General features: G+C 49.9%; 1 pseudogene; it reads right to left on the reverse strand.

Moving 5' to 3' along the window:
- Positions 1 to 7,862: 7,862 nt before the first annotated feature.
- LOC144168674 (uncharacterized) lies at positions 7,863 to 10,314 on the reverse strand (annotated as a pseudogene).
- Between the last annotated feature and the right edge of the window lie 8,420 nt (positions 10,315 to 18,734).

Genomic DNA, 18,734 nt, shown 5'->3' on the forward strand with positions numbered 1-18,734 from the left:
CGATTTTCCGAGGATGCCTTCCAGGAACTTAGTGATCAAGAATACGGACATGGAAGAAACAGGGTTTGTTTTGTCAACTGCCTCGATAACCAAGAATCGAGGATAGTTGTCAGGTTTCGGAATGTGGATTGTTGGAAGGGATGGAAAGGAAACTTCGGTGCGGCCCCTTTTCGGGGGCCGATCACGTCTGGGGGGGGGGTTTGAATTATCCATATGGCATAGGAAAAAGCAGGGAGACGGGGGTACTTTCTTCTTTGACCTTACCCTGGTAGTCAAAGAGGTCCCGGAGCTCCCTGCCTGGTGAACAGACAGGGAGCCCATCCGCCGGAGCTTGACCTGGGCTCCGACGGCCACCGTTCGTGGTTTCTAAGCCTCCACCTATAAACACATCGCCACGGTTGGATCCAGCTTATGCTTGGGGGCTCGGGGTCCGCAGTATCGCCAGTACCGTCACCAAGATTGCTCAAGGTGCCCCGTGCGGGGGATTACCTGGAATTCGTGGGGCGGCGTCCCGAACGCGGCAGCGTCGGCCACGGCCGAGGTAGAGCGGCGGGCGCCGCCGCTGTAGCCCTGATAGTGCATCGGCAGGAAGAAAACGGAGAGGAGCGTCTTTCGAAGGGTGAGACTCAGCGGAACCTGGCCATCCTGATGTGCTAGCTCGGGGCTACACCCCGCGCGACACAAGCGCAGAAACCGAAACAATTCGACATGTGAGCTTAGTGATTCCCATTTATACAGATTTAAACTGGTTATTTTAGTAAGTTTGAGAATTGCGAGAAAGCTGAGGGAACTTTTATAATCGCTATTTATTAGAACCAGTTGCTCCTTTCTCCTTTTGTAATGCCCCTTAAAACACAACCGAATTGGTATTCACCAGTTTATAAAACAGAGTTCCATTCGTGGCAAGCAGTGCGTAAAAGGTTGCGTTTCTCTAGCAGCCAGATGTCTGCATGTGGTCTCTACATTTTGTGTTCCCGCCCTGCAAAGCAATCCTTAAAGCATCTTTGCTGTATGACCACTTAATTCCTTCGGGTCCGGGTTACCCAGGGGGTGCTGTCGCACAAGTTAATCAAGCCGTGCGAAGGATGTGCGCAATGACGCGAAGCTGCGCCAAAACAACCGTTTCTAAGGCAGACGACAAAGCCGTCCCGCCTACGCGCCCGCCGGCGTGAGCAGACACTTGCACGTGGGGAACGCTGGGTAATAGCGCCCATTCGCCACGCCATCTGCGCTGTGCTCCGCAAGTGAAAACCGCCCTCCCCCTCATCAGCCGCGTTGGGAGCTTCTTGTCGCGCACGCCACGAAGAAACTATTGGCTGGTAGAGGTAGAAAGCTTTGCTTTGAAAAAGACAAAGGATCCCGGCGACTCTACGGCAGTTTCGCAAGGCGAGGCGCATACTCGGACCACTCTGGCATGCACCGAGAGCGAGGATTGTACGGCTTCCGCACTTTCGGTAAGAACACGTTGGAGTGCCCAAACGGGTGGCGCAAGAATTCGAACTCCGTGCACAGCGGGGATTTGCTCTCGTAAGCCTCGCGAATGTGTACTGCCGCGCGTTTTGGGTGAGGGAGGCACTCAGTTCTCGCTTTGAAGGGGCCATGAGCAACCATGAGAACAAAACACAATTAAGTTTGATTCATTGGAAAGATTCGCTTGCTAGAATGATACTGACACCACTGTTAACGTAAACTTTGCTGAAATAAGCTATATATTTAGGAAAGATTAGAATGGCCATGCCACCCACTAGCTCATTTCCCGCAAAAGAACCTGGGATGTCATATTTGGCAGCACTGCGATGGGCTGAGGCCGGTGAAAGCAAACGCAAATTAGGCATATCTTATAAGCTTGCCGAACCAGCTATTTCAGCTGAAATTAAAGGGACACTGAAGTGAATTTGTCAAGCTCCCGTTTTTGCTTGCACTGCGTAGACTGGCTCATATTACCACACTTTTCATCGTTTATCCGGCTGATAAGTCGGTAATTATTTTATAAAGCCCGAAAGAAGAAAAACTACCATGCGCGGTCTGTGGCGGCCGCACCAACTAAAGGCTGTGATGACAGGAGGAGATGCACCTTGATTGAACGATGTCCAAGGTTAGCATTCAAACAAGTTTCGGTTTCGGTTCTGTAAAACAACATCCTTGACATCCGACGGCATCGTTGGATGGGTATTCTCGATATCTCAGTAATCGTCGTACCACGCTTCTGCTATGTTGTCGGCTATAAAATGCCTAACATAAGCCTCCCAGGACGGCTTAGAATCGTAGCAATCACTAGCCGAGGCCTACGCAGTGGATGAACGCCCTCCGCGTCACCGCAGACGCTGAAATGCCATGCGCTTTTCCCGCATATTCGGAGCTTGCCTCACTCATGCCTATATTGTAAAAAGCGTGTTCGCACCAGGTAAAGGGTCTGCTGATTCTGGCATGTGCCCACTGCCCGCAAGTAGTCTGTGCTTGTGGCAAAATCAGCACGCCAACGAGAACTCGCTAGCGCGTCAGTGCCAGTCTGTGCGAACTCGCTCGTGGAGGAGTGAACGTTACGGACCAAAAATGGTGAACTCAGTTTACAAAACATCGGCCGCAAACGAAAAAAATCAACTTACAAAAAAAAGCACTACCCTCGTGGATTCGAACTTGCGACATTCCTAGCGCTCCAGAACACTCGGCCAGGAGCTTTTTTTTATTGCCTGTCTTCGGTATACACAATACGAGCAAAAAAAAGGAATACAGAGCATGAAAACACACCAGCACGTCACTTGCTAGTGTGCGATTGTTAAAAAGGCCGAAGCCATGCCACACTTTCCAACACATTTAACCAGTCAGGTGGAGAAGGTTGGGCTTTATACACTTCTAAGGTCTCCCGTACACTCTGGCAGAACAACTCTGTGCTCGGCCTCACATCAACGTCATTTTGGCGAACCGCCATTCGAGATTTCCTTATAATATGCAGGGCCAGCAACATCAACAGCGGTATCACCCCTTCGCTCCGCGTCCCACGCATGGGCCACCAATAGGGAAAATAGCGCCTGCAATTTTCGGAGGGGGACTGCATTCTTCGAAAGGTCGAAAACTCCTCCAGCGCAACCGTCGAACACACTGTACCTAAAAGTTAAAGGATTTGATGTTGATGCCCTCATAGACACTGGAGCCAGTATATCAATCATTAGTTAAAATTTGTGTTCGCGGCTCAGGAAAGTGACAACCTCTTATACTGGACCTACTATGTGCGGTGCTAACCAAGTTGTGTTCGAACCATCCGGATACTGTACCGTACGTGTATTGATGGGGAAATTCGGCCCCAAGTCCAGTGCGCAGTCTTGTCCAGTTGCTCTCACGAACTCATTTTAGGGTGGGACTTTCTCTCATCCGCTTCCGCTGTCATCTGCTGCCAGTACCCGGACATTGAAATCACCGTGACAGACCGCATGGACACGTCGGATGTCCAAGAGCAGCACTTGGTGGCTAGTGCGGGTTACGTTCTGAGCCCTGGATATGAGAGGACCATTTTTGTTCGTGGTGGCAAATGTTCTGAAGGGGACGTGCTCATCGTGCCCCGCTCTCGGCTTCTCCCACGAGGTATCGGAATAACCACCTGTCTGGTGCGCTTTGCGCAAGGGTCTGCCGCGCTCGTTGCCATGAATACTAGCCCTAAGGCAATCCTCTTACGGCAAGGCACTACTATCGCTACCACTGAAGCTGTCTCTGTTGTTCCCCTCTGTTGTATTCCGTCAGTTTCGAATTCGCCCTCTGGCTCACCACGACCTGCTTTTTCCGCCACTATCAGCTCCCACCTCTGCCCGGAAGCCAATTCTTTGCTGGACCTTTTACAAAGGCACAAATGGCTATTCGATTCTCAGAGTACCACACTCGGTCATACATCCGTAGCCACTCATCGAATTCAAACAGACGGGTCAGAGATCATTCGCCGCTGGCATACCGGGTCTCCTCTTCCGAGCGGAAAGTGATTAATGAAAACGTCGCCGACGTGCTCTAGCGCAAAATTATTCGTCCATCAAAAAGTCCTTGGTCATCTCCTGTTGCCTTAGTGCAGAAAAAAAGACGGATGCGTTCGATTTTGTATTCATTACCGTGTACTAAATCGAATCAGACGAAAAGATGTTCATCCGATGCCTCGCATCGATGATGCCTTGGTCTGTTTACAAGGAGCGAAATATTTTTCCGGTATCGTTCTTCGATCTGGTTATTGGCAAATTTCAATGCATGAGGCGGATAAAGAAAAGACAGCGTTTGCCACCCCTGATGGACTATATGAGTTTAATGTGATGCCATTCGGGCTATGTAACGCTCCAACAACTTTCGAGCAGATGATCGACACTGTTATCCGGGGCTACGTTATCTCGATGACATTGTTATTCTTTCTTCAACCTTTTCTGAACACCTCCAACGGCTGGATGAGGTACTAACATGCCTTGCCAATGCTGGCCTTCGGCTCAACACCAACAAGTGCCGTTTTGCCTCTCGAAGCATAAAAGTTCTCGGACACGTCGTCAGCCACGACGGGATTCGGCCCGACCCAGACAAGATTGCTGCTGTGGTTAACTTTCCACGGCCCCAGCAGCAAAAATCTCTGCGTAGCTTTCTTGGTCTGGCGTCTTACTTTCGGCGCTTTGTCCAGAAGTTCGCTTCCATAGCTTCGCCCCTCAACACACTCATAACTCTGGAACTCCCTTCGCCTGGACGGATGATTATGAAAGAGCTTTCCAGCAGCTGAAGACCGCGCTGACCTCTGGGCCGGTCCTCTGCCATTTTGACGAGTCCAGACCTGTAATTCTCCAAACGGACGCCAGTGGCCACGGACTTGGGGCTGTTCTACTGCAGTCAGATGGCAAAGATTGAGAGCGCGTTATTTCTTACGCCAGTCCTTCCCTAAATACTGCTGAAAAAAATTACCCCATCACTGAGCAGGAGTGTCTCGCTGTGGTTTGGGCCGTCCAGAAATTTCGACCATACCTCTACGGACGCCACTTCACAGTAGTGACTGACCACCATGCGTTATGCTGGTTGCAGACACTCAAAAATTTATCAGGGCGTCTCGGACGCTAGGTTCTACGACCTCAGGAGTATGACTTCACCGTTACTTGCAAGTCCGGGAAAAAGCACCTCGACGCGGACGCACTTTCTCGGTGCCCTCTTGAGTCGTCTACAACTTCCGCGTCATCGTCACCCGATACGGCCCTCCCTATCGCACCTGCGAAGCACACAGCATTTGATAACAGCCTGTCTCATTTGCCTACCCTTCAACGAGCAGACACATACTGCCACACGATAATCGACCGGCTTACCGGTGCAATCCAACCACAGAACAGTCGGGCGCGTCGGCAGCTTTAGCACTTTCAATTTTTGAATGGTGTTTTGTACCATTCCAATCACCACTCGTCGGGCAACAGGTGGGTCCCCGTTGTACCGCGCGCTATTCGACAGCAGATATTAGAAGCCGCTCACGACGATGCTTCAGCGGGTCACCTAGGCTTCCATAAAACTTCCGAACGCGTCCGCTCTCGTTTCTTCTGGCCTGGCCTCTCCATCTACGTTGCCCGCTAAATCGCTTCGTGCCCATCTTTCCAGCAGCGGGAAAAGACCACATCTCCGCCTGCCGGACTTCTACAGCCGCTTCCTTGCCCTTCGGAGCCCTTCCACACTGTTGGCATATATCTTTACGCACCTTTGCCTTGCATGGCTGCCGGTTTTCGGTGGATTATAACAGCCGTAGACCATTTAACCCGTTGCGCAGAAACAGCACCCATTCGCTCTGGTTGTGCAGCCGAGGTAGCAGACTTCTTCTTGCGTGCCATATAGTGTTGTGCCATGGCGCGCCACGTGTTCTTTTGAGCGATCGCGGCAAGACGTTTCTCTCCAGCACTGTTGAAGAAGTTCGCCGTACTGCAAACACAGTTCATTAGACCACTTGCGCTTACCATCCGCAGACGAACGGTCTGACTGAACGCTTCCACCGGACTCTTTCTGAATTGATTTCTATGTACATCCGGCCAGACCCCACCAACTGGGACACAATTCTACCACTCGTTACTTTTCTATACAGCACTGCAGTTCAAAAGACTACCGGTTACTCTTCCTTTTTGCTCATCTACGGCCGCGATCCCTCAATCATGTTGGACGCCAGTGTCTTTAGTGCTCCTGTACATAGCTCCAGCCCGTTACACGCCAAGTTCACATCCCGCCTCAACAACTGCCGTCGACTTGATAGTCTCAACACGGCAGCCAGCCAACACGATCGCGAGGGCCGCTACGACTCCAGTCACCACACCGTCCGCTTCCGCCCTGGTGACGAGGTGCTACTGTGGACGCCCACACGCAAACCTGGTCTCTGCGAAAAATTTCTTCATCGCTTCACAGGCCCGTGCACCATCTTAGAAGAAACATTGCCAGTGAACTACCGCGTCACTCCGTGCAGTGCTTCTGTGGATCGTCGCTACCGTGGCACAGAAATGGTGCACGTATCACGGATCAAGCCTTTTGTGCGTCGCTTCTCTTGACGAACCACGGCCAGAAGGCTGTCTTCAAACGGAGGGGGAAATTATGTGAGCACGTTCTCAGCATCGTGTCCTATTTACAGTGACCGCCTCGTACATTGTGGGCACCATCCTGTGCTTCATCTTCTTCCTCTCATAATCATCCTCAGCAATATTCCGCCCATCCTCTTCTTCTGAAGATCATCGTCATCGGAGGCTGGTTCCGAGTCGGTGACGGCTGCAAAGCTTCCAAATAAACGTCTTCCTGCACCTGTTTCTCAAGGCCCCCCCCCCCTCTCTCTCTCTCTCTCTCTCTCTCTCTATATATATATATATATATATATATATATATATATATATATATATATATATATATATATATATATATATATTTATATATATCGCCAGAGTTTAGCGAGAGTTTAGCCACAGTTTGGCGCTGGCTACCACCCCCAAGTACAGGAAACAAAAATACGTTAACATAAATACCCGAGAAACTGGTGGGGAAACAGCCCCACCGGTAGCGTAGTGGTTATCGCACCAGACCGGTATTCTGGAGGTCGTGGGTTCGGATCCCACCCGGCGGGCATTTTTTTACCAATTTCTTTCTGACTCAAAAAATTCTTCATGTGTTTCTATGATCCACCACAACCTCCCCTTTGCTTTCCGAGGTTTTCTTGACTGCCAACCCTTATTTTCTGTCTTACTTCACCGAGCCCCTCATTTCCCATTATATATATATATATATATATATATATATATATATATATATATATATATATATATATATATATATATATATATATATATATATATATATATATATATATATATATATATATATATATATACTAGCGGTAGTACCTGGCGGTGCCCGGGTGGGCCATTATATTAAGGTATTAAGGACAGCAATAGGTATAACACAAGTTCGTTTATTTGTTAGTCGTCATATTAGGCTACTTCATTGGGAAGTGGTACACATTCGGGAGCGCCTGTCTGCTGTCAGTACATGGGCTCCAACTTCGGGCGCGTCGTGGTAATGTGAAACGACTGGCACTCGTGTTTTACTCCAACTCTCGCTAAACAAATTGCACCAAGATGGTGCGCTCGAGCGAGTGAGTCAGTGATTGCAAAAAGTTTTATTGAGCCGGCGAAGTGGGAGTGGTTCCCAATTTCAGAAAGCCATGGCATGAGCGGGCAGCCATCGCTCTGGAGGAAGTATTGTCTGGACATCCAGATTGCTGTTAGTCACCAGGTTCTTTCAGAGCTCGAGGGTGGAAAAAGTGGATGGAAGAAGGGGGAGCTTGGTTTACTTGCACTCTGAAGAGAGAGCGTGAGAAAAAACTTTATTTCTGGTCAGATTAAGACCTATGCGTCGTACTCTTCCGCAAGAAGAATCATGGCTCGCTGGTCAACGAGGGCCACCGACGCCAACCACACTCGCCAGTTCGGAGGAGGGGGGTTAGGGTAATGAGGAGACTGCTGGGCAGCGGGGCAGGAGAAAAGGATGTGCTCAACATTTGCGTACGTAGCGGGGCAGTTGGGACAGTATGGGTCGGAGCGATAGCCGTAGTGGTAAAGACGTGCCGGAGTGGTGAGGGTGTTCAGCTGGATTGCCCGAAGGGTGTGCACTTGTGCAATGGATAGGGTAATGTGTGGTGGCGGAAGAGTCTGTAGCGAGTGCCGGAGGTGTTGGTAGTGCTCTTTGAGGGTTTTCTTGTAGAAATATGCGTCGTCCGCCATGGGAGGGAAAGGCGAAGGGATCACCGGCGCCCGGTTAGTAATCTCGCGGGCTAGTTGGTGAGCCAGCTGATTGCCAATAATCCCTGAGTGGCCCGGCACCCACACCCCAGCGACCGAGGCAGGGGAGAGGAGCGAGAGAGTTTCAGAGAGGTCGTCATGCAGATCTTCGGCAATTCGGTTGTCGCGAAGAGCTCGAATAGCCGCCATGGAGTCGAAGCATATGCGGTAGCGGGGGGAAGGGGGTAGGGAAGTTAGTTCTCTAGTTGCGTGAACGGTCGCCGCGAGTTCGAGAGCTAAGGGAGAAGTAGGATGGGAGTAAGGGCCTGCTGTGGACGTTATTGGGGTGTCAGTGGGGCGGGACATAATTACGCAAGCAGTGGAGCCACAAGCTGGGATATGCCGCGTCAACGTAGCATGTGACAGTGTCCGGAGGGAAGGGGTCGTGGTAAAGCGCGCGAGCTTGCCGTCTGCCCTCGTGAAGGTGTGGGGTCATGTTGGAGGGAATGGGGGCACAGCGGAGGTTACTGGGAAGGGGCCGTTGGGGGGTGTGCAGGGGAAAGTCAATGGGCCTGATGCCCGCCCGCTGAAGCAGCCAATTGCCCTGCGCGGAGCCAGACAGACGGCCCAGCTGTCGATCCCTGTGGAGGCGCAGAAGATCAGGAAGAGGAAGGAAGATACCTGTGGCGTATAATTTCTCTGTAGAGGCGTGTGTTGGGAGACGCAGGGCAGCTTTGTAAAGTGTGTTAAGGGCAGATTGAACACTTCGCATGTGTGCCTGTGTTAATGTGCAGTATGGGAGACAGTACAAGATTTTGTTCAGGGCGAAGGCTGTTACCAGCTGACTGGCTCTGCGTTCATCGATGCCCCCACGCCGCTTGACCACCCGTCGGACCAAGTGAGTCACTTGGTGGCATGTGGTGATCGTGGACTTTATTACACGGGAGAAGGAGTGGTCTTGGAGGGGAAATCCCAGAACCCGGCAGGATGAAGATCGGGGGACGGGAGTGCCATCGAGGGTAAGCGACAAGAGTGGGTTGACAGATCGTTGGTATTTAGTGGGGGAAAGTAAAAGCAGCTCTGATTTCTCTGGAGCTGCTTGCAGGCCTGAGCAGGCAAAGAACTGATAAATAAGGTCAAGGCCAGATTGCAACGTTTGTTCCACCTCCCCCGGAGACCCATGGGTGCACCAGAGGGTAATGTCATCGGCGTATAGAAGCGACTGAAGGTTGGGGATCTCAGACAAGGCTCTGGCAAGGGGGGCAAGGCCGAGGTTGAAGAGGGTAGGTGATAGTACGGCACCTTGAGGGGTACCGCGGGTAAGGGTGATGGGTGGGGATAGAGTGGTCCCAAGTCGGAATCGAGCCTGTCGGGAGCGAAGAAACGAACGAACATAAGAGTAGAGGCGGGAGCCGCAATGAGTGTCTTGGAGCGGGGAAAGGATGGCGTCGTGAAGGAGGGTGTCAAAGGCCTTGCGTACGTCCACAGTCACGAGAGCATGAACTTGAGGCCCTGAGGGCTGAAAGAAAGTTTGCTGAAGAAGAAGAAAAAGGTCTTGGGTAGACATATGGGGGCAAAAACCGATCTGATTGTTGGGTAGGAAGTTGGTACTGTCGAGAAGGTCTGTGAGACGCGCGAGAACCATGCGTTCTATCGTTTTCCCGACACAAGAGGTGAGAGAAATTGGGCGAAGGTTTGGGAGGGTGGCGGGCTTACCAGGTTTGGGGATGCGGGAGATGGTGGAAGAAATCCAATCCTCAGGCAGCGTACCTGTGCTCCAGTATTCATTGATTTGGGAGAGAAGAAATTCTTTGTCCGAGTCAGGGAGGTTTTTTAGGATGGAATAGGAGATCTGGTCCGCGCCCGGAGTGGTACCAGCTTTATTTTGAGCCAGAGCACGTTCCAGCTCGGGTAATGTGAAAGGGCGATCGAGATCACTGTTTGGAGGCCCTGTGTACTCAGGGTAGAGAGAAGGGAGTGGTGGCGGAATGTATAAATCGGTCACCTCTCGGATAAGAGAGTCAGCGTCGTGTAGCGAAAGGTGCTTTTGGAGAGTGGGGAGGGGAGCCGGCTGAGGACCAAGAAGGGAGCGGAGAAGAAACCAAGGGGATTTAGTGTGGAGGGAAATTTGCTGAATCAAGTGTGGAGCAGTGAATTAGTATGTCGGTGTTCAGGGTGTCTAGGCTATGCCTTAGCTGTGTGTTGTGGGGTTGGTTACGTATAAAACTAAGAAGGCGTTTGCGGCGTCTCCACATACGCATAAGGTGTGGATCGGGGTTGTCCAACGGCGGGTCGGCCACGGTGGTGGTGGTGGTTTCAGACTGCGCCCTCTTCAGCGATCGTATCCACAGGTCCTAGTTAGTTGTTGGTTCTTGGGCTCGCATGCGGCCAAAGCGGTCCCAGTTAGTATGGGTGACAACTCGTTTCTTAGGTTTGTGTGTGAGCATGAGTGTAATTTCAATGATGTGGTGTACGGAGAGAAGGGTATCCGGAAGGACTTGCCAGCTTGCCGGTGGATTCGGTCCGTTGTGAAAGGTAAGGTCAGGTGTTGTGGGGTGTTGTGTCGCGTATCCGTCTCGTGTGGGCGTGTCTGGAGTATTAATGAGTGTATATGAGCCCTTCATGGTGTGTGCGTGGAGAAGGCGGCCCGAACGAAGGGTGTTCGAGTATCCCCAGATGGTGTTTGGGGCGTTAAAGTCTCCACCAAGGATTATGTCACGCCGTTTGGGAAAGGATTGAAGAAAACGAAAGAGAGGAGAGAGCAGGGCTGCGGAATTGGGGAGATTGTAGACATTCACAAGAGTATGGGGTGGCTGCTGGGGCTCTGGGTAATAGGAGAGGGCCGAAACGTATGGAAGTAATGAGGAGGGGACGTCTTCCTGTTCATATGCGATATCCCTACGAATGTAAATGGACGATAGCGGCTTAATAGGGTCGGCATGCAGAGCTCGATAGCCAGGGATGACTTTTGCATGCCTTGTCTCTTGTAAAAGAAGAAAGTGAGGGAGTGTGGCTAGCGTAAGGAGCCATTGATGCAGAGGCGTGCGATTCGTAGAAAGGCTGCGGCAGTTCCACTGTACCAATTTTAGTGCCACAGGGGAGCTTATTCGGAAATGTTGGGTGGGACGAGAAGGGTGGCGGGCCTAATTTTGGGGGCCACCCCAACAACCGAAGCGGAAACCGGGTGCGCGCGTTTAATTGATTGGCTTTGTGTCTTCCATGGGTGTTGGCGCGTCATCAAATTTTTTGCTTATGGTGGCAGTTAGGTTGTTAAGCGACTCCGTGAGCGTTGTAATGAGCGTTTCGAGGCTAGAAGTGCGTGTCTTGCGCCTCGAGACGTGTTTGCTGGTTCTCGACTAGCGATGTAAGGGCAACTACGCGCGAGGTAAGCTCGGAAAGCCGCTGCTCGAGCTGGTCGACGCGAAAAAGAAGTGAGGGAACTTTGGGAGGCGAGTGCGGGTGTAATCGGCGGCCCTACCTGCAGTGCGACAGGTGGTGGCGGGGGCAGGTCTCGATTCACTGGCGCACACTTCGCTTGTGCAGTCAGTGTGGGTTTAGGTGCAGGGGCTGATGGTGCAGGGGGTATATTTGATCGCTGACCCCCCCCCGTGGCAGACGGAGGCAGTGCCACGGACGAAGTGGGCGGCTTTGACGGTGCAGGGGGTGGTGCCTTCGTTGGTAGTGAGGCGCTTTGATGTACTTTTCGAGCTGTCTGTGCCGTAGGAGCTGCTTCTGGGCCGCGTTGGCACATGCCTCATCCCGGGTCTTGCGGATGGTGCAGACTTCAGCGAAGGGGGCGTGGTGGCCTTCACAATGAAGACACCAAGGTGTGCAGGAATGTGGCTCGTCGGGACGGGTGGTGACGGTGGAGCAAATGGGGCACCGCTGCTGGTTGCCGGGACATGCCAGCGTGCGGTGTCCGTATTGCAGGCAGACTGTGCAGTGGTGGGCACGAGGCTTGTGGGGACGGCACCGAAATTCGATGCGTTGGTAGTAGACGAAAAATGGAACATGCATGCCCGAGAATGTAAGTATGGCAGAGCTTGTATTACCCATGCGGCGGGCGGACAGGATGTCGGACTGGTAGCATTCCACGTCCCGGATAAGGTCGTCAGGCGTGGCATCGGGGGCAATTCCGTGGATTACTCCGCGGCACGAGTTGGTGGGGGCCATGAGGTAAGGAGCTACTTGATGAGTGCGTCCGGCCAGGGTGATGCATTGTACTCGGAGGAGGCGGTTCACAACTTCGATGTGCTCTGTTTTGAAAACAGCAAGGCGGTCGCGATGGCGTAAGTGGAGTGAAATATCGGCGCATGTATGCGCCGGTAGCTTCGCCGCTCGGATGGCGGCGGGGAGAATTTCGAGCCGCTCCTTTGGCGCGTCGGATTGCATAGCTGGCAGGTGAAATCCGACTGCATGTAGGTCGAGGCTTGGGCGGGCGGTGAGTTTAGGCTTGCGGGCTTTCCCGGGGGTTATCCACTCCCCACCTTGGTCATCCAGCTGGATGGGGGCATCCGGTTCGTACGTAGAGGTGGCAGCAGGATCCAGTGCGCAGACTTGAAGCGGGGGCTGTCCGGGAGGCAGCATAGTGCCGCCAGACGAGATCGTCTGCGGGGCCGGCGGCGCAGACGGTCCCGGAGAGATGCTCGCTGCTGCCGGGGTGAAAGCTGATCCCTCCGAAACGGAGGAGCGCGTAAAAAGCACGTCCGCTCAGCTCAGAGGCTCCGAGTAGCCACTCTGAATATGATATGAGGAAGAGTGCCAGGTTGTAAACACAACTTGAATTCGGCAGGAGATTGCGCTGGGAACACACGATGGAGGCCGGCTGGGTGAGGGGTATTCTTCATCGTACGAAGTGCTATCTCAGAAGATATGAACGATGCTCATCGGTACAGTTTTATCATAAGTCACATGGGCTCCCTACGGGAGGCGCGGGGTTGCAGGAAGCGTAGTGGCCGAAGGTGTCAAAAGATGGCGACCGCTAAGCGAATGCGGGAAAACTCAACTGAATTTTACGTCCAAAGGGATGCAGATTAAAAAATCTCGCTGGCCTTCTTATCCACATGCTAGGATAAAATCCTGAAATTGGTTTTTGGGCAATTAAATGGGCAGCCTTTTCAAGAAAAAACGAATGGGAGATATCAGCTGGCTGTGTGGTTATTTGAGAATGTGTAAAAACAGTGTTTTCCCGAAATCCAGCTTGTCTCTATACATAGTATGCACTGCCGTTTGACCGAACGGGGCCGCTGCGGTGCTGCGAGGCCGATCTCCACGTTTGTGGTGTTTGTGGTGTTGCGCGCGCATTCACGATGGTCAACTGCGCTGTGTACGGTTGCTCTAACCATTCGAAAAATGGTCGGAACGACGAGAATGTGCGCCAAATTGTTTTTTTTTCAATTCCGAAGCCTAAGCTTAACGAGTGCCCGAAAACTGCGGAACTTTAATTGAAGCGCAAAGCCCTGTGGCTGCAGCGCATTCACAGGGCTGACCTCGACGTTACTGCGAACCACTACCGCATCTGCGGCGACCACTTTTTAACAGGTGAGAGAAGCGTCGTAGAACTTTTCAGTGGACAGGTGTGACACCTTCGCAAGGTCCTTCATGTCAAGTTTTAAATTTAATTACATCATGGACGAAACTAATCCTGACTGGGCACCTAGCGTGAACTTGGGCCACAGATCGTCGACAGTTGCGGTAGAAACCGCGAGTGACAGGTGCGGAAAAGTCTTGTTCATTGTTAAAGAATCACAGAGCAGTGTACACACTATTAATTAACAAACAGTGCGTTTTTTTTTTTTTTTGGTCTAGGTACAAGCAGCGCCAAGACCGAGCACGCGCAAAATCAGCAGTTAGACCGTCCGAGCAGTCTCGAGTCTTGGAAACACAAGACACAAACGTGGTGCCACTCGCTGCAGTGTTTACATGCATTTTCTCACATTTGTGACAACGACAACGTTGCTATCGCCGATAACTTTCACCTTCGCCGGATGAACAAAGCCACTCGTCAGGTAGTTATGCGACTCTAACGATTTGTAGCTTTTTAGTTGCTCCCGCGTAATGAAACTTGTCGAGTGGATTAAGTAGTCACTAATGTAAGCGCGGTCGACGCTTGGAAACTTCCACACATCATCAGTCAGCTCATCGTCGCGTAGAGCCATGGGGTCCACGCCACCGCAACGACGGACTTTTGCAATGTGCCTGTCCCGGCCGACGCCCGAAAGGCATGAGCGTATTCGCTTAGCCTCATCGTTTGCTGCACATGCAGAAACACTCACAAAGTAACTTGCGGTAACTACAAACAAGCCACGGCATATGCTCCTCCAACGCGTACGTACTACATCACACGCGCAACCGGCTCCGCAGAAAACTAACACCACAAACGTGGAGATCGGCCTCGCAGCACTGCAGCGGCCCCGTACGGCCAAACGGCACTGCATACAATGTATTGGGAAGGTGGCATTGAAAAATGTCGTAGAACAGTGTTTAGATGCCTGAGTAAGTTGCCTATCTCAACAAAAACCAATATCTCAAATGGCGCGCGGTAAAAAAATTAATATCTGAAAAACTATTTTACCGCTTTTCACTCTCCCCATGGTTGAATTTGTAAAATTTTCAGAAATATTGACCTCCAAACCGTAATCAGAATGTGCCCTTGAAATCTGTAGCCGTTTGAAAGAGGAGTTTGGCTATACGTTTACGTAACCTGTTAGGCCTTTTTGGCTCGTCAGCCGTGTCATTTGTAAAAAAACAATTTGGCCCTTTCATAGGCGTCGCAGGGCGAAATCCTTAAAAATGGTTCTGTGCATTTGTATGAGTAACATATGCTAGCAAAAATCAGTTGGATAACTGAATCGGCGAAAGATTTATTTGAGAATCTTTAGGAGCACCATTTTATTTTCGAAATACGGAATCACCTCGCTAGTGTAGGTTAGGGCGATATCGAAAAACTACTTTTTAGATATTCTTACGGGATACATATATAAACAAAAAGCGCTTCGATATGTGAATGGGTGACCGAGAAAATCACGAATTCGGGAAACCACGATGTCGCCCTTTTACGCGTTTAGGAGTGCAATTTCTGAAAAGCCCGCCTTAGTGAGCGCCTACTCAATGACGCAAATAAACTCGCGAAATTGCAAGTCTCTAGATCTAACAGTTTTGGCTGGGCGTTGATGAGTCACTCAGTCATCAGTCAGTCGTCGATATATATATATATATATATATATATATATATATATATATATATCACGACCCGGGGGTTAAAAAGAAGGTCCCCTTCACCCCGATTAGTCCGAATGGCGCTGGCTACCACCCCCAAGCACAGGAAACAAACATACCTAACATAAATACCCCAGAAAGTGAATGGGAAAATCGCCCCGCCGGTAGCGTAGTGGTTATCGCACCAGACCGGTATTCTGGAGGTCGTGGGTTCGGATCCCACCTGGCGGGCATTTTTTCTTCACTTTCTTTCTTTCTTTCCAAATTCCTAATCTGTTTCAATGATCTACCACATCCTCCCCTTTGCTTTCCGAGGTTTTCTCGACTGTCAACCCTTATTTCTATATATATATATATATATATATATATATATATATATATATATATATATATATATATATCGAAAAGACAACTTTGAACAAGGTAAAAGCACGATTGTTGCCAACGTTTCAGCAAAGAGACTTGCTTTCGTCAGGGCAATCTCTCGCCTGGCTGGCACGCTTTATATAGGGGTAGGTCTCCAGGTGAGAGGAGAGAAGGAAAGATGGAAGTGAAATTGAGAAAGCGGATTGGTTTGGGAGTATGTCGGGGGAGATATGGAGGGGCAAAGAAGGTTGTATAGTTTCAGCCGTGAAGTAGGTCACAGGGAAGTCAGCCGGGGTTTGATATTCGGGGAATTTTCGGAGAGAAAGGATGAGAGGGTGTTTGTTGACCCGCCGCGGGGCATACCGAAAGGTTCTCAGAACCGCCGGAAGCAGACCAGGCGGTGAGAGTGGCGTCCTTATCAGAAAATATCTTCAAGCCTCAGGTCAAAAGAGAAGGTAGAGAAGGGGGGAAATAACTAGGTCAAGGAAAAAAGAAAAAAAGAGGAAAAAGAACAGGGAGGGAAACCACACAGACCCACCCACAAAAGAAAAAGCAATAACCCGAAAACTGAAATGGCACTTGTCGCCCATGGCAACATTCCTGGAACAGGCCTGTCCTGAAACTCAAAAACAGGAAGAAAAAGTTAGAGTGATGTACGGGGCACAAGACAAAGCGGAGCAAAAAAAAAAGGAGAAATAAAATTAAAAATGGAATTCCAAAAGCAAAGGTGGGAGGGATGCGGGCGAGTATTAAGCTGGAAGCTAAGGAATGAAAATAAAAGAAATTAGGTGACCAGGTAAAGACCAGAGGGAGGGGTCATAGTCTTTGGATAAGGTATATGCAAGACAATGCCTAATTCTGTATTCCCGGTGAATATCGCAAGGATTCCAAGTTGCCTCTAGACGCATTAATTCCAGTAGGTTCCATGGAGTTGAATTAGTGAATTAAATAGGATTCTCGGTATTTCCTGTCCCTAGGAGACTTAAAGTTTGACTGAAGTATATACAACTTAAGGTCATCAAAATTGTGGCCTGGTTGGTTGAAATGCTGCGCTACAGCTATGGAGGATTTGCTAAGAGTATCTGCCCGGTGACCATTAAGACGTAGGCTCATATGTTGACTCGTTTCGCCTATATACTGTTTGTGGCACATTGAGCATTCCAACATATACACAATGTTGGATGAAGTGCACGTAAAACTTGAATTAATCTTGTGGACATAATTACTGGCTGTGCTTTTTACAATGCAGTCGGTCTGCAGGTGCCTGCAAGTCTTGCATCTGTGACGGGAGCAGCTGGCTATGACTGGTTGCTTTGAAGGCCCTGTTTTAGCATGCACTAAAGTATCTTTTAGATTCCTGTTTCTCCGGTAGGTAACCCTTGGTGCTTCCGGGAAAGTCTTTCTAAGTCGGTCTTTCCTGGCTAAAATGGGGTAGTACTTCCGCAGTATATTGTTTACGTTTGGGAGGGCGTTTGAAAATTTAGTTATTAGGGCAGCCGGCCTGGCGCTCTCGTTTTGTAGCTATTTGTTGAGCACGTCATCCCTTTTGAGATTAGACGCGCGTTGGTACGCCTGATCGAGCGAGCTTTTGGGGTGGTTCCTGTTCATAAGGGTGGACTTAAGTTCGTCTAGGTGCTCTACGTAGTCACTGCCATAACTGCATACTCTTCTAAGCCTGGTGGCTTGTCCTACAAAGATCCCTTGCTTGCAGTGTGTCGGGTGATGGCTTTTATAATCTAGGTACTGCTGCCTGTCTGTTGGTTTTCTAAAAAGCGTGGTTTTAAGTTTACCGTTGTCTAAAATGGCGGTAGTATCTAGGAAGTTCACTTCTTTTTCAGAATACTGGCAGGAGAATTTAATAGTCGGATGCGAAGAATTGAGATGAGATATAAACGTTTCTAGAGTCGTGCGACCGTGTTCCCAAATCACGAAGATGTCGTCTATGTAGCGGAGGTAAACCTGAGGTTTATGCGGAAAAGAGCTTAATAGAGTGGCTTCAAGTTATCCCATGAAAATGTTGGCATAGGTCGGCGCGAATGGAGTACCCATGCTGGTTCCAAAAACTTGCAAAAAGTAAGACGAGTCAAATTCAAAATAATTGAGAGTTAAAACTAGTTTTAACAAAGTTATGTACACTTCTGGCGCATGTTGGTGCGGGTTCTCTAATACAGCTTTTGAAATAGCTCCAATTTCTTCGACGAAAGGAATGTTTGTATACAATGTGGCAACTTCAAGAGTAACAAGGAAGGTTCCACTGGGTAGGCGCCCACCCTTATTTATCTCTTCTATTATGCGGAGGAAAGGGGGGGGGGGGGGTGTCCTGAACGAATGAAGGAAGAAGAGTCGGAATGTCGGATAGGTAATGATTCAGAAACAGATGATGCTTCGGTTGGGGAATTGTTATTCGAAACTATGGGTCTGCCAGGGATGTCGGCAGTGAACAATAATTCTACGTGAACTTTGTGAACTTTTGGGAGGAGGTAAAAACGTCCTGCATGCTTATTATTCGGTTTCATGAAATTTAAGTCAGTGGTCCTTAATAATTCTCTAGATCGCAAATCTGTGAGGCTCTGAAGGATTTTTAGGCTGTATTCCTGGCTAGGATCGTTATCTAAGGGCTTGTAGTAGCAAGGGTTATTGAGCTGCCTATAAGCTTCATCTTTGTATTTTACCAAAACAACTACACTACCACCTTTGTCGGCTGGTTTTATGACTATGTCGGTTCTGGATGATAAGCTATTCAGGGTAACTTCTTCCGACGTAGTTAGGTTCTTGCGCTTGTTTGATCGCTTAGTTGTTGCCAATATTTCTCTTCATACTGATTTTAAGTACACATCTAATTCTGGAGATTGATCTACATCTGGAGTCCAAGTGCTATGAGGGTGTAGGGTGCATTCGTTAATGTCAGGTTGGTCC

Source organism: Haemaphysalis longicornis, unplaced genomic scaffold (assembly GCF_048455015.1).
Source record: "Haemaphysalis longicornis isolate Haplotype H1 unplaced genomic scaffold, Haemaphysalis longicornis Haplotype H1 scaffold_2, whole genome shotgun sequence".
NCBI classification, from domain to species: Eukaryota; Metazoa; Arthropoda; class Arachnida; order Ixodida; family Ixodidae; genus Haemaphysalis; species Haemaphysalis longicornis.